This window comes from Aulonocara stuartgranti (genome assembly GCF_965226115.1).
Source record: "Aulonocara stuartgranti genome assembly, chromosome: 20".
Classification (NCBI taxonomy): Eukaryota; Metazoa; Chordata; class Actinopteri; order Cichliformes; family Cichlidae; genus Aulonocara; species Aulonocara stuartgranti.
Genome location: NC_138956.1, coordinates 12,690,557 through 12,704,016, shown reverse-complemented (window position 1 = coordinate 12,704,016; position 13,460 = coordinate 12,690,557). Strand labels below are relative to the sequence as shown.

At 40.4% G+C, this 13,460-nt stretch overlaps 1 protein-coding gene across 1 annotated transcript in view; it reads right to left on the bottom strand.

Annotated features, from left to right (window-relative positions):
* hdac7a (histone deacetylase 7a) overlaps positions 1–10,008 on the bottom strand; it is a 75,858-nt gene extending 65,850 nt beyond the window's left edge. Inside the window, exon 1 of the mRNA XM_082518856.1 lies at positions 9,954–10,008. The gene's annotated coding sequence lies outside the window, so the exon portion shown is untranslated. The remainder of the gene's footprint in view (positions 1–9,953) is intronic.
* Positions 10,009–13,460: the final 3,452 nt, after the last annotated feature.

The window sequence follows — 13,460 nt, the reverse complement described above, 5'->3', positions numbered from 1 at the left end:
ACAGTTTGAGGTGCAACCTGACGATGTCAGATGGACTGAAACATGATGTCCCAGAGGTGTTCTGCTGGTCAGGTGAGTGTGGAGGTCATGCAATGGTATCGATCCTTTATCTTTCAGGAACTGCGAGCATACTCTTGCCAAATGAGGCCGGGTACTGATGTGCCATCGTGGAGTAGATGAACTACCTGTGTGACCTCTGTACAGCTGAGGCATCAGCTCCTGCAACCAGTAGTCACACTGAACACAGCAAAATGCAAAGCTGGTGAAAAAACAGTGAGAAAACATAAGGAGAGATAAAATGTCAGTGTCCTCCAACTGTAACATCATTTCTGTTTTGATGACAGGGTCTTTGTTGCCCCTCCAGTGCACCTGTTGTTAATTTTATTAAGGTGTTAATTTATGCTAAAGCATTTTTTATACAGTGTTTTATGACAGAATTAGGATAATTCCGACTTATGAGTAGTTTTTGGGACGTGCCTAGCTAAGTAGAGTAAACTGAAAGTGAAGTATAGCTACCGTTAGCTTTGTAAAAGCTAACTAGATACGGGGTGCTTGTATAGTTCTTTGGCAACATCAGATCTAATGTTTTTAGGAAGTTCATAGAATTTTGTTTGCAGTTAAGCTCTCAGTTGCATGTGATAGGCTAACTTTTTAAAACAGTGCAGTCCATCTCTTTGCTATTCTTTGCAGTCTTCCAAATGTGTGCCAGCTAGAATGAAGAAATTGTGATCAGCTGATTGGAGAACAGAATGAACCTCATTGTTAAGAGTCCACAGTCTGCGTCAACAGCCATATTTCAGTGTATTTAACAGCTTGTTGTTATGGCCTAAAGTGAATATAAATAAACCCTAGTTTTATCCAAACATCAGTGTGTACATGATGCTGCCAGAGATGTATACAAGCTTGACAGAGGCTGTGTGGATAGTTCATTCTGTCCACCTCATTAAAACTGTTTATAACAGACACTGAGAGATGAAGCATACTCAAAATTACTGAATCAACATTAAAATTGATACCTTCAAAATCCTCATTAACAATGGCTGTGGAAACCTTTCTAAAATAACAGGAAGCTTCTTTTTTTTTGCAAAATCACAAGTATAAATAAAATGGCACATGGTCACCATAATGTCAACAATTACCAATTTAGGACAACTAACAGCTGTGTTACCCTGAGTATTCATAAACCACAGTTGCAAGCAGCTGCACACGGACAGGCTGATGTGTGTTTGTGTATTTTTAGACGCAGCACAAGATCATGTGTGCAATGGACATCTGGGTATGACGTGAACATTTGATTAAGCCCATTAAAGTGACACATGGCTATAATTTGTGTTTACACTGGTAACACCTGTGTGGGTGTGGGTGATTTTAACTGAGACCCAAAATTATGAAGTGATATTTTGAGGCTCACAGCCTTTTTTTTAAAAATAGTTTTTGCCACTACGGAACAGTTTAGGATGGTAGTTAATATTTTTTCCCAGATGGATTTTAAATAGATTTTGATGTTGATTGTCGTTTCAGAGTGTGTAACACTCAAAAGCTGAGGAAGGATTTATTTATTTCCAGATGAGTGGCCCATGAACATCTGTTCATTAGCATTATAACCTCCATAAGGTTCAAATACTTAAAGTGACAGATGCAAAACTGCATGACATAACCTGTCATAACCTTATAAAAGTGCATTTACAGATTATATCATGTAATCTGTACATCTATTATTTGAATATTATCTGTCAGATATTTGTTCACATGCTCAGCACCTGTCCACACTGTGACTGGATTTAAATTTGCTCGATGAATTGCCAAGAGAGCGCACAAAAGGAGTTGCAGACCCGCATTCATTGCTATTTTTTCCAACTTGCTGCTGTACCTAAATGTCAAAAGAGTGGCAACATATGTGACTCTTTGCAGATTTGCTGTCCAAGACCCTCTATTGGATGGCTATGTTTCTGCCAAAAAGAAAGTAGGTAGAGGTAGGATAAGGAGTAAGAAAGCCCACCTTTCAAAGATGAGCAGTGTTGGGGGTAATGCATTTCAAACTAAAGTGCAAACTGCATTCACCTCAGAAACAGCTGCATTGTACAGCTAACATAACTTAAGCTCTTTGATAGCATCTGTGCAGACAGCATGCTAACACAAAGCTAGCCAAGAACTCAAAATGATAATGAAGTTAAGTGAATGCAGACCGAGATCGTTTTGAAGCCTCTTTACGCTGGTTTTCATCTTCATCTTCGTGTTGTCGATTTTGTGTTGTAACTTAAAAGCTTACAGAAAGATCACATGTGTGTGCTCATTAGGATATGTATTTGTGTTGGTGTGTAAAACGGTAGCCTATGTGTAATGCATTACTTTTTTTGAGTAATGAACACCTGAAGATCACACTGAAGATTAGTCATAGAGGAATGGGTCACATTTGCTCTTTTCTTATTTGCATACATTTTTATTTTTACTCAGTAGCAAAAAAAAACACAACTTTCAAAGTTTGAACGATCTTTGGTTTTTGGTAAGAATCCACCCTCTAACAAAAATAACTGCAACATCGAAGATCTTCTTGGTTACTACAGTGAAATCCTTACTCATCACACTGCCACAAACGTATTGGCATTATGCAACGGCTGATGTTGTATTTTGTTGTTTCCTTGCTTATCAATGTAATTGCAAGGGAGGCATCAGAGAGAACAGAGTCGCTCGTTCAGCCATATAACACCTGTGAGACACACTGTAGAGGTTCCTATGCTCAGATGCATTTACATTTATACTTGGCATGGGGTTTCCTTTGTCTAGATAAGTTATTCAAACACAAAAAGTTTGTGATAAAATGTGTAAATGAGATCTGAGTGACCATTGAGGGGACAATTGCAGTTGATAGACTTATAATAATATATAGTAATAACACCATATATGTACTTTCACATTTCAGAACACTGTGTAGTGAGTTTGAATAATATTAGAAATAATTCTAATACATTAGAGTTACAGTCAGTCCCACTCCCACAATCCTGTCTCTTTTCTAAACACTTCTCTCGAGCTTGATGGAAAAGTCAAGACAAACGAAATGTGACTGTGAAGTCAAAGAAGACTAAAAGAAAACAAAAATCTGCTCAGAAAATTTGACTGCTCATGCACTAGGCTACATAATTATGCTGCGGCAGGTGTTCTTGATGTGGCTCGAGAGCGGTGAACCTAAAAGCACCGCTCAGATACTTCACCCTGTGCACACTGCGGTGTTTTAAGCAGGTCATAAAGACGGTAACCTGGTGAGAAATGTGACTTCATTACCAACATCGGAATTACCGGTCACAAACCAACTCTCATGCTCATTGCGCATCCTGCCATTTAATATAATTTTCTGAAAGCAATTGTTACATGTATGAAAAATAAATAGGCAAGTGTTTGGTTTAGAAATCTTCCACCATATGCTTACAAGTCATCCAAGTTTCAGTAAAACCTAGACACTGTACGCTATTCAAACACTACAATGCTGTGTTATGTTGAATGCACACACTCTGATCTGTCCAGACTAAAGGAGGAAGGAGGAAGCCCCAACGAGTATTTAAAGCATTCAGAGAATTTGACGGACTTCCACACTCAAAAAAATCTGTTGTTGGATAAACACAATTTAATCATGGCACCTTTTTCCACGTGATTTAACCAAGTACAATAACCCATTTTTGACCATGTCAAACCAACACATTTGGCATTTGGTGGTTTAATGTAATCAGATTATGCTGAATCAACGTAGTATACTTGCATTAACTTGAAGTGATTTATTTAAGTATGTAGAGTGAAATTTGTTTTAATTCATTCTACACAAGTTAAAAACTTTAGGAAAATGCAATGAAATCTTGTTGTTTGAACAACTACTTTGTTAATCAAGGCATTTACTGCTAGTCTTGCTTAATGAACCAATATGGGGGTTGATGATTTCATAGAGAAAAACAACCATTTGCACTTACATTCATGGGTAATTTAGAATCACCAATTAACCCAACTCTAATTACACACTGCAAACCAGCCAGATTGTGGATTTGAACCCAGGCCCTTCTTGCTGTGAGGTAACAGCACTAACCATCACACCACCAAGCTGTCAATCCAGGCTTACCAAAAGTAGAAAAGCTATGATTACAAGGCTTGATGCAGAATTTTCTGTACGTTTTTGTCCTTGACAGGTTAAACCACAATAAATAGCGATAGCATACACGTGGTGTGGGTGTAGTTGTCAGCCTCTTAAAACTCCAGTGATTTTTCTCCAATTTGACATCTAATGTGATCTTGCGAATTTCGTGAGTCCAGGCAACTAACCACTCTTACTAGATTGTATCATGTCATCTCAACAAGAACAAATTAAGTTTCTGAATTTCATGCAGATGCTACATGATTTAATTACGTTCACCATAGAAACATGAAATTATTTAGTTCAAATTACAAGTTTGAATCTTGTACATGCAACAACCACCCAATTTCATTTTTTTTGAGTGCATCGTTGATGCCACTCAGACACTTCTGGGTCATTACACTGATAATCCTACATGTTTCCAACCCTCATGCTGCAAGTTTGTAACCCAAGCTTTCTGTTACACATTTGTCGTATCAAGTACTCAAACCAGGAGAACTTTGATGTCATCGTCAGGGGTTATTTTCTCAAATGTGGCAAAGCTCCTGCAGAACCGTTAAGATGTAGATGCTTAACTGTTTTCACAGACTGAGCGGCACTTCTCATGACTCGACTATTAGCGTGACATGTGAAAATTGGTTGACTGTCCCTTTAGTGGTGACTATCTACTATATCCCTTGCAACCACAGTGGCTATGGTCAGACGGACGTGCTTCTAAAAGTATAATGTGGCCAGAATGATAGAAATAGGGTTACTTTCTAGTATATTTCTCAGCCTGAAGACAAATAGAGCAGAATAAAAATATTTTTCTCGTGTCACTGTAACTTCAGTGCGGAAACAAATCTCCTTCATCAGACTGTTCACTTCTGACACAACTGAAATGAACCCTGTCCAAACCACAGCCGTCTTTCTGAGATGTAATATCCCTGTTATATATTTAGCTACTATTTGCACACTGCCAACTCTCCACTTGACATTCATGATGGAGCCAGATGCGGCTGATAGATTTGTGATATCCGAAAGCAGAACCCCGAGGATGTGGAGATGGATGGACGGAGGAAGGAGGTGAAGGGGGAACACAATGGGTTTGGGAGAAGGGGAAGACGGAGGCTCTCCCGAGACTGTGAGGGAGGGGGGATTTGTGTGTGTGTGTGTGTGTTGTGGGGAGGGGGATTTTCCTTCACCTCTCCATCTCCCATCCTCTCATTCTCATTGCAGCCTTGCTCTTTCTGTCCCTCCTCCTTGATTTAACACGTAACTTTCCTTATCTCTAAGACACAAACTAACACACACACATACATACATACACATACACATCTGCACACACACACACAGATGAGGTTTTGTCTGGAGGAGGCAGCAATGTGAGTAAGAGCAACAGCTGCAGGGATTAGAAACAAGGGAGGGAAAAGGAAGAGGGAGTGGGAGTGTGTGTGTGTGTGTGTGTGTGTGTGTGTGTGTGTGTGTGTGTAGAGTCTGGACAAGAGAAAATGTTTCAAAGTGGGGTGTGTGTGAATTTATAAGTGTGTGTGTGCAAGGGAAAATACAAAAAAGTGGTTGTGGGTGAGAAAGACAACAGAAAAGAGAACGAACAAACTTGTGTGTTAATTCAAATATGTGTGTGTGTGTGTGTGTGTGTGTGTGTGTGTGTGTGTGTGTGTGTGTGTGTGTGTTAGCAGCTCCACCACAGACCCTGTACATCTCACAGATCTATAGCAAGCACCTATATAATGGTTTGTTTCAGCTGGGGGAGGGTTTGTGGTTTAGTGAGCAGTGAGTGGGAGATGTGTGTGTATGTGTGAAAGCATGTACTTTGTTGCTGGAAACACCTGTAATTTCACTCAGCCAAACATCAACAATGTCGCAGCGCAGAGATGTAATCAGCTCTCGTCTGCAGCAGCTCACTTCTCTCTGCAGAAGTTTGTGTTTGTCAGGAGAACGTCAGAAAAAAAAGAAAGAAAAACCTGGGTGTGATGAGAATACAGAACAGCTGGTATTTTGCCAAAAATCACGAATAAACATCTGGAGCGTGGATTTCTGCCATTAGACGATTTTCTGTTTTTAATCATAACTGCGAGGGGAGTGGGGATAACGGCTACAAATGTTACTCAGCGGACGTTTGCATGTTTAATGAGTCTGATACAGAGTGCGATGATTTCTTGAATTTAGTGAAACTGGAAACTGGAGCTTTTGTTTGGTTATGTTCACCTAAAGTCACCAAAAGGTCCACTGATAGGATTCCTTACTCAGAGGTGAAACTGGTACTTGTAGTCTTGAAGTTATCGGAGAAAAATGCGATTCCATGACAACTGGACAAACACAATAAATGAAATCGCTCAAAATCTGTTAAAAGTGTCTAATTTTCCACAACCTAAGATGTTTGTTTTATTTGGCCTTGTTTTATTCAACTCTAAAGCTATTTTGTTTAATACCACAAAGACAAGCATCACTTTGAAACTCCCCTAATGAGTGAGCTAATTATTAGCTCTAGGTGAAATTTTTTTTATGTTTGCAATCTGCTTATGTCTTGCTTTTCATTATTTTAGGCTTTCTGTTGGATTACTTCTTCTTCAGCTCAGTGTGGTGGGGTCTTTCTGTGTGGAGTGAGCATATTCTCTCTGTTCCTGTGTGGGTTTCCCTTCAGGCTCTCAGGTTTCCTCCCACAGTCCAGAAATATGCATGTCAGACTAATAGATGATTCTAAAATGAGCATAGGTAAATGTGAGAAAACAACCACAAAGGCTATTTGCACAAGCTATGATAAGGTCCTATCTGTGTAGAAGTTAAGTGGCTTCTCTCAGTGCATGGAAAACATGACGTCGTGTCGCCACCAAAGATAATGTTAGCACAAAATATTGACTCTTGTTTTGAGCTTCTAGTGCTGACAATCAGGTGCCTGATTAGCAGCACCTCGGAGCATGGAGCCTGCTACAGCGGTCAGCTGGTGTTTGCTACAAGTATGGCATGTTCACTGATCTGGATAGGGCCAGTGCCATAGGGTGACTTCAAGCTGGTGTTCTGCAAAACCCAGCTGCAGCATATCCTGGTCTGAGCCTTCATACCATTTCCAAATTGAAGACCAACTTTTAACATAACAGGGGATGTCAGAGACAAGCCATGAAGTGGGAGTCCCAAGAAGATGAGATCCACAAGACGACAGTTTCATCACTCTGTCAGCACCTAGGAACCATAGACTGCAGTCAATGTTTGCAGAATGATAATGCCAACGGCTCTCTGCCCAGACAATCCACAACAGACTAGACGCAGCCAATGACCGGTCGGTCCCAAAGGGTTGCCAGGAGGCCTGCAATAGCTGCCTCTCATTGTCAGGCCCGTTTGCGCTGGAACCTGAACATGTAGAGAATCATTGTGTTCAGTGATGCGTCCAGATTCAGTCTATGGTAGTTGGATCGTAGGGTCAAAGTGTGGAGAAAACACTGAGCATGCTATGCTGATTGCTGCACCAATAGGGTAGCAGCTCTCGGTGGAGACCGTTTTAATGGTACAGGGCAGCAGTGGAAAAGGCTTGTCATCACTGGAAGCATTACTGGAAGAGATTCTGCAACCATTGGCAATTTCATATCTCCACAGCCTGGGAACAAACTCGGTCTTCAAACATGAAAATGCTCACCCCCACAGAGTTGGGATTATCAGAGACTACCTCCAGACTTTGGGATGGCCTGCCTGCAGTTCTGACCTCAACCCCATTGAATACTGTAGGATCAGCTTGGGTGTGCTCTTTGTGCCAGAGCGACAATCACACTCATTGTGATGAATTCTGATCCACATATTACAACAGAGGCCCCTGATTGTCAAATAAATAAACTGTTAAATCTTCAAACTTCAATCATCCAATCCAACAAATGTTGAACAAGAATCAACAGCAGAATAAGCTGTTAAGCATTAGCAGAGAAGATCTGGGAAGTTTTTCATGGGCACAACTCACATACTCAACTCTGCTGCTCAACCCACAAATGCATTTTCCTTACAAATGTGAAAAATCTGATAGATCACATAGAAATATGATAAGTGCCTCTTACCTCACTCACACTAGAGTAAAAATAGGACAGCAGCCTCCTTGTGATTAGGAAAAAATTGTGGTTGCTTGGTGATTGCACTGAATGTTTTTTCATATTTGGGGACAGATGACACACAGCTGGTCGCCCAGAGGTTGAGCATGCAACACTTGACCATTGTTGATCCAGTCTATTGCACAGGTTGCCTGTCTCCAAGCAATCATGGTCCCACTTGGATTCACTGCAGTCACTCTTAGACAAAGTGGTTAAGGTTTGCAAATAAATGCTGTGCAATTTATGCATGCAGACAACAATCAATCAATCTGAGTCAGTCTGCATCAATGAGTGTAACTCTGCAATCTCGTTGCTGTAAGGAACTCGACTCACCTGGTTGCCAGCTGGTTGTATTCTGGTTATATTGCTATATAAAAGCAGAGTTCCATTGCACCTATGCCATTTCACAGTTAAATGGTCATATTGTAGCAACACGTTGCAGACGGCAAGTTTATCAGAGTTAATAGCTGAATTATCACAAACAAATTGCATGTATTTGTCATCTGGGACCTAATTTAATCACAAACTGATTAGACTGAGTCCATTTTATTGTTGTTTTATTCCTGTCTTGATGCACCAAAGTAGTTTTGAAGATGGCAACTGACTAATGGTTGCAGCCCCGTCTCCATATTTAAAGCAACCATTTCAAAGGCAACAAAATGGTAAGTTCATTGCACAAGGTTGCAATATTTTTGGTTGTACTGCAGTCTATTTTTTTCTCTAGTTTGACTGCAGCATTGCTGACTAAAGAGAAACACTTGGGATTTTAGCAAGAGTCTAACTGTATCCCACCTGTACTGAAAATACTAATGAAACTACAATCATTAATTTAGCTTTTCTAACTTAAATATGGTGACAGCTAGAAGGGAAGTTATACCCCTTTACCACATCTTACCAGTTACCCCAACTTTTGCCTTGTACCACTGTATTAGGTCAGTTTTCAAACCTGCCCATTCCTAAAATGTGGGCCCAGTCCCAAAAGACACCACGCCAGAACTTTCACAGCAGTATCATAATGGGAGTTAGTGGAAAAGATATATCAGAGAAAATGTCCTCGTCCAAGGACATTATGCATTATTTCAAATATTTAAACACAGCGTATAAAGTACTGTGTTTAGGCCTGGTAGGGTTTCTTTTGCAAACAGACAAACTGTGATGATAACATACCCCCTGTGCCATCCCTGTGCAGTACCATAAAAGTATCTGTCCTGAGGTAGATTTCAAATAAAACACAGAGCTTACTTCCTGTTCTTGTGATAACACTCTCAAAGTGCAGACAGACAAGACCCCGTGCAACACAAACAAGAACAAGACCTCCATCACCGCAAGCAAGCAGACCAATGGGGAGAAGGTGCTTTGACACACTGATGGAAGCGGAAAACCATGAGTGAAAGTCTAGTTTATTTAGATGAAAATAAGCACAATTTTTCCTGCGACCATCATTACGTGTTGCTCTGGGACTGTTTAGCTTGGAGGAACAGCTCAGTGAGGGAGTCATCAAAACAGGAAGTGCTTTATGTAGCTGAAACATTCCATTTTTAACTCTCACACAGGCTAGCTAAAACAAATAACACAGTCAGACCCAACAGACCCAGGAGATGACAGGCTGGGGTTAGTGTATTTAAAGTACATATATGTGTGGCTTACAGTGTGTGTGTATGTGTGTGCTGTCCAGCAAGTACCTTTTAGTATGTGTGAAGCTGTTGTGCACATTCTTGCATGGGCTTGCAGGTGTGCATGTGAGTTCATGTGTGTTTGTGTGTGCATACCAGCCTCCCTCCTGGCCCTGCAGAGGCCCTCGGGTCTTCTGAAGTCATTTCCTCTTTGATGGGGGACCTTGACTCGTTGCCTGCACACACATAGAATAACAGTGCCCTAGACAAAGGTGGAGTCTAGGACTTCAGTCTTCTAAAATGATCCATACGATGCAGTTAGATCAACAATAAAATGAATGTAGAGTAGAAACAACTATAATAACTGTCCTAAACGAAAACCGCCACATCTGTCCAGTAGTTCCAGTAGTCTAGCAGCAGTAGCACACTTATTAAAAATAACGCAAGTTCTTAAAAAGGTTAGTTAAAGAATTGACTCTACTCTGCTTTAAAACCTCCTAAGACCTGAACTTTTTCATGGCATGCATTTTTAATTTCTCTTTGCTAGTTGGGCTGATTGGGACCTGATGAATGTAAAAACAAAGAATTAACAGATTTTTTTTCCCTGATTTATTTTTCTGAGACAAATGAGAGACATATGAGGACATTTGTTTCAAATTTCGATAGAACAGTGGCAGTATAATGTCCTCGAAAGTGGATATCAGGCCCTTGTAGGGCAAAATTGTGTATTTTGGTCTAGACAACCCAAAATGTGATATCCACATATTTGGACACCAGGTCCTAGGAGGTTAAGAATACTAATAATAGTTAAAGTATTACTGTTAAATTTAGGTAAGTTAACTTTGGGTTCTAGCTTGATTGCCAGGAAAAACCCAGCAAGTCATGACAAGGTGACAGAACTTACCTTTTTATAGCTCCCAGCAACAATGCTCACCGAAATGGTATTAACCTGCTGAAAAAGCACTTTGTGCAACACACACACACACACACAAACACACACACTGTCCAGTTAAAAGGGCTAGCTTAGTTAGCCTAGCATAAACACTGTAAAAAGTAGAAAAAGCTAACCTGGCTACACTCAAATTTTAGCACGCTATATGTTCTTTACTTCATTCTTACAGTTTTATTTATTTATTTAAAACAGTATTATATTCACTCTGTCACTACAGAGTGAGTTTTTTATTTTAACCTTTGGAGAAAGCCAAGCTAGCTGTTAGCCACTGTTTGCAGTGTTAATATTATAATTAGCTTGCCTTCTCCTTCATGCAGCTACATGTTTAACAACGTGACTCTTCCTTCACTGTGAAAATAAAGGAATACACATTAATTACATAACTGTAATACATACAATGTTTATGTTCTACATTTCAGTTTATGTTCCCCCAAATATCCGATGCACAAGCTGATTTTTCTTCTTCTCTTCTCTGGCCTAAAAAGAAATGATCGTGCTATAAATATAATAAAGTTACAAATAAATGGTAAATGGCCTGTATTTATATAGCGCTTTACTAGTCCCCAAGGACCCCAAAGCGCTTTACACATTCAGTCATCCACCCATTCACACACACATTCACACACTGGTGATGGCAAGCTACATTGTAGCCACAGCCACCCTGTGGGGCACTGACAGAGGCGAGGCTGCCGGACACTGGCGCCACCGGGCCCTCTGACTATTCAAGCTTCTCATGGATTGCTCTAACTCTCAATTCAATCCAGCTTATGTGATTCACTATTCTCCTGGTTTCTGGGTCCAATAACTACTGGAGTCTTCACACAAATCTCAGCTGCATTCTGGATATGATTTTTTCCTGCACACATATGTGGATGTACTGTGTAACCCCTACTATTAGGAGGTTTTATGTGCACCAGTCACTCTGTGTGCAGTATAAAATAGTCTGTGTGTCTGTTTATATTTATGGATGTGCAGATGCTTCTTATTAGTCACAGTGACAGCAGACTACTGAGACCCAGCCACTCCCAAGTGACCAGCTGAGTGATGGTGATGACTGAGCTGTGGTCAGTGCTGACGTAGACATAAAGCCGCGTGCTTCTGTGGCTTAAACTTTCTTTTTCTTATTTTTTTTTTAACCTATGGGCATAGTCAGATTAGTTACTTTTGTATCCTTCTCTGGTGTTTTCACATATGAACTACAGTTTGAACGTCTTCGTTAGTTGACCATATCTCCACTTTGCGTCATACTGCCATTTGCTGAGGCAACAAAAACTGATAACCACATCCCCTTTCTGTTTCCACTTTTTGGAATTTCTGGTCACAATTTTTACCGACTACACTTAATTATTATCACTAACCATATCTCTAACACTAACTAATGTACTCCAAAATAATATACAGTCATGTGAAAGAAGAGCTTTCACAGCACTTTATGCAGTCCTAGGAAAATTAAACACATCCGTACTGCTTCCACACAAATTCTGAGGATGCTGATTAATTGATGATCAGCAAAAGCAGAAGTATTATTGCACTTTTCTGATCTGGAGCCCTTTGGTTTGTGTGTTAACTCAGTGCTAAAATCTCCCTAGAAGTGGATGCCCCAGCAAATTTGTTCGTTCTCAGATAGCATGTTAGATCAGAAAAAGACAAGTATGACTAGTCTCAAAAGGGTTTGAAAGGACATGAGAGTTCAGAAACAATGTCATTTTACAAATGGGAGAAAATTGGAGATGTTTGGCTATAATGCACTGCACAAACACCTCATACTGAGTCCAGCACGGTGGTGGAGGGGTGATGATTTTGGCTTGTTTTCTAGCCACAAGCTCTTGGTACCTTGCAGTCACTTTAGTCGACCATGTAGTTCTAGAGTCATATGTGAGGCCATCTGCCAACAGCCAACAGTTGGGGCCAAACTGGACCATGATCATGCAACAAGACAAAAATCAGGATTACAGCAGCAAAACTACAACAGCATGACTGAAAAAGGAAATAATCCAGGTGCTGCATGGGCCCAGTCACAGTCCAGACCTCAATCTGATTGAAATACTCAGGTGGGACCTGAAGAGGGCTGCACATAAATGAATCCCACACAGCTCAATGACCTTAAGCAACCTTGTAAATAATAGTGGGCCAAAAAGTCACTGATAAAGTTACTTCAAGTTATTACTGCTAAAGGTGATTCTAAGCTACTTAATCATGTGGTGTACTTAGTTTGACTGCACAGAATCCTTATAAAGCCTTTGACTGTATCCAGCAGTTAAACCAACACCCTTGATGATATTTAGACTCAACAACTGCAAAAAAAAAAGAAAAGAACCAACAGTAATAGAAATGTGGGGGAAAAAAACTCCCAACTTTATCATCTGAGTAAGAATATGAGTCAGATATCATCATTGCTGGAGCATTGCTTTGTCATCATGCACATGTTTGAGCCCCATCCTTAGTAGTGAAACCCTGTTCGGTTTTAGGTTGGAAGACACAGACATTATATGGATAGCAGTTGTTGAATAAGAGCAACCCAGAGATTGTAAAGGTTTCCTGCAGAGTAGCTATAGCCAAAAACAAACAAAAAAACCATGGGTGAACAAAACAATTTGCTCGCCCACTATCCCCCTTGGTGCAATCCGAGCGGGTCGCCCACCCTGCAGAAAAACGATTTCCATGAATGTAGCAGCAGTAGTAGCAGAAGTAGTAGTAGATCACCATAGCAG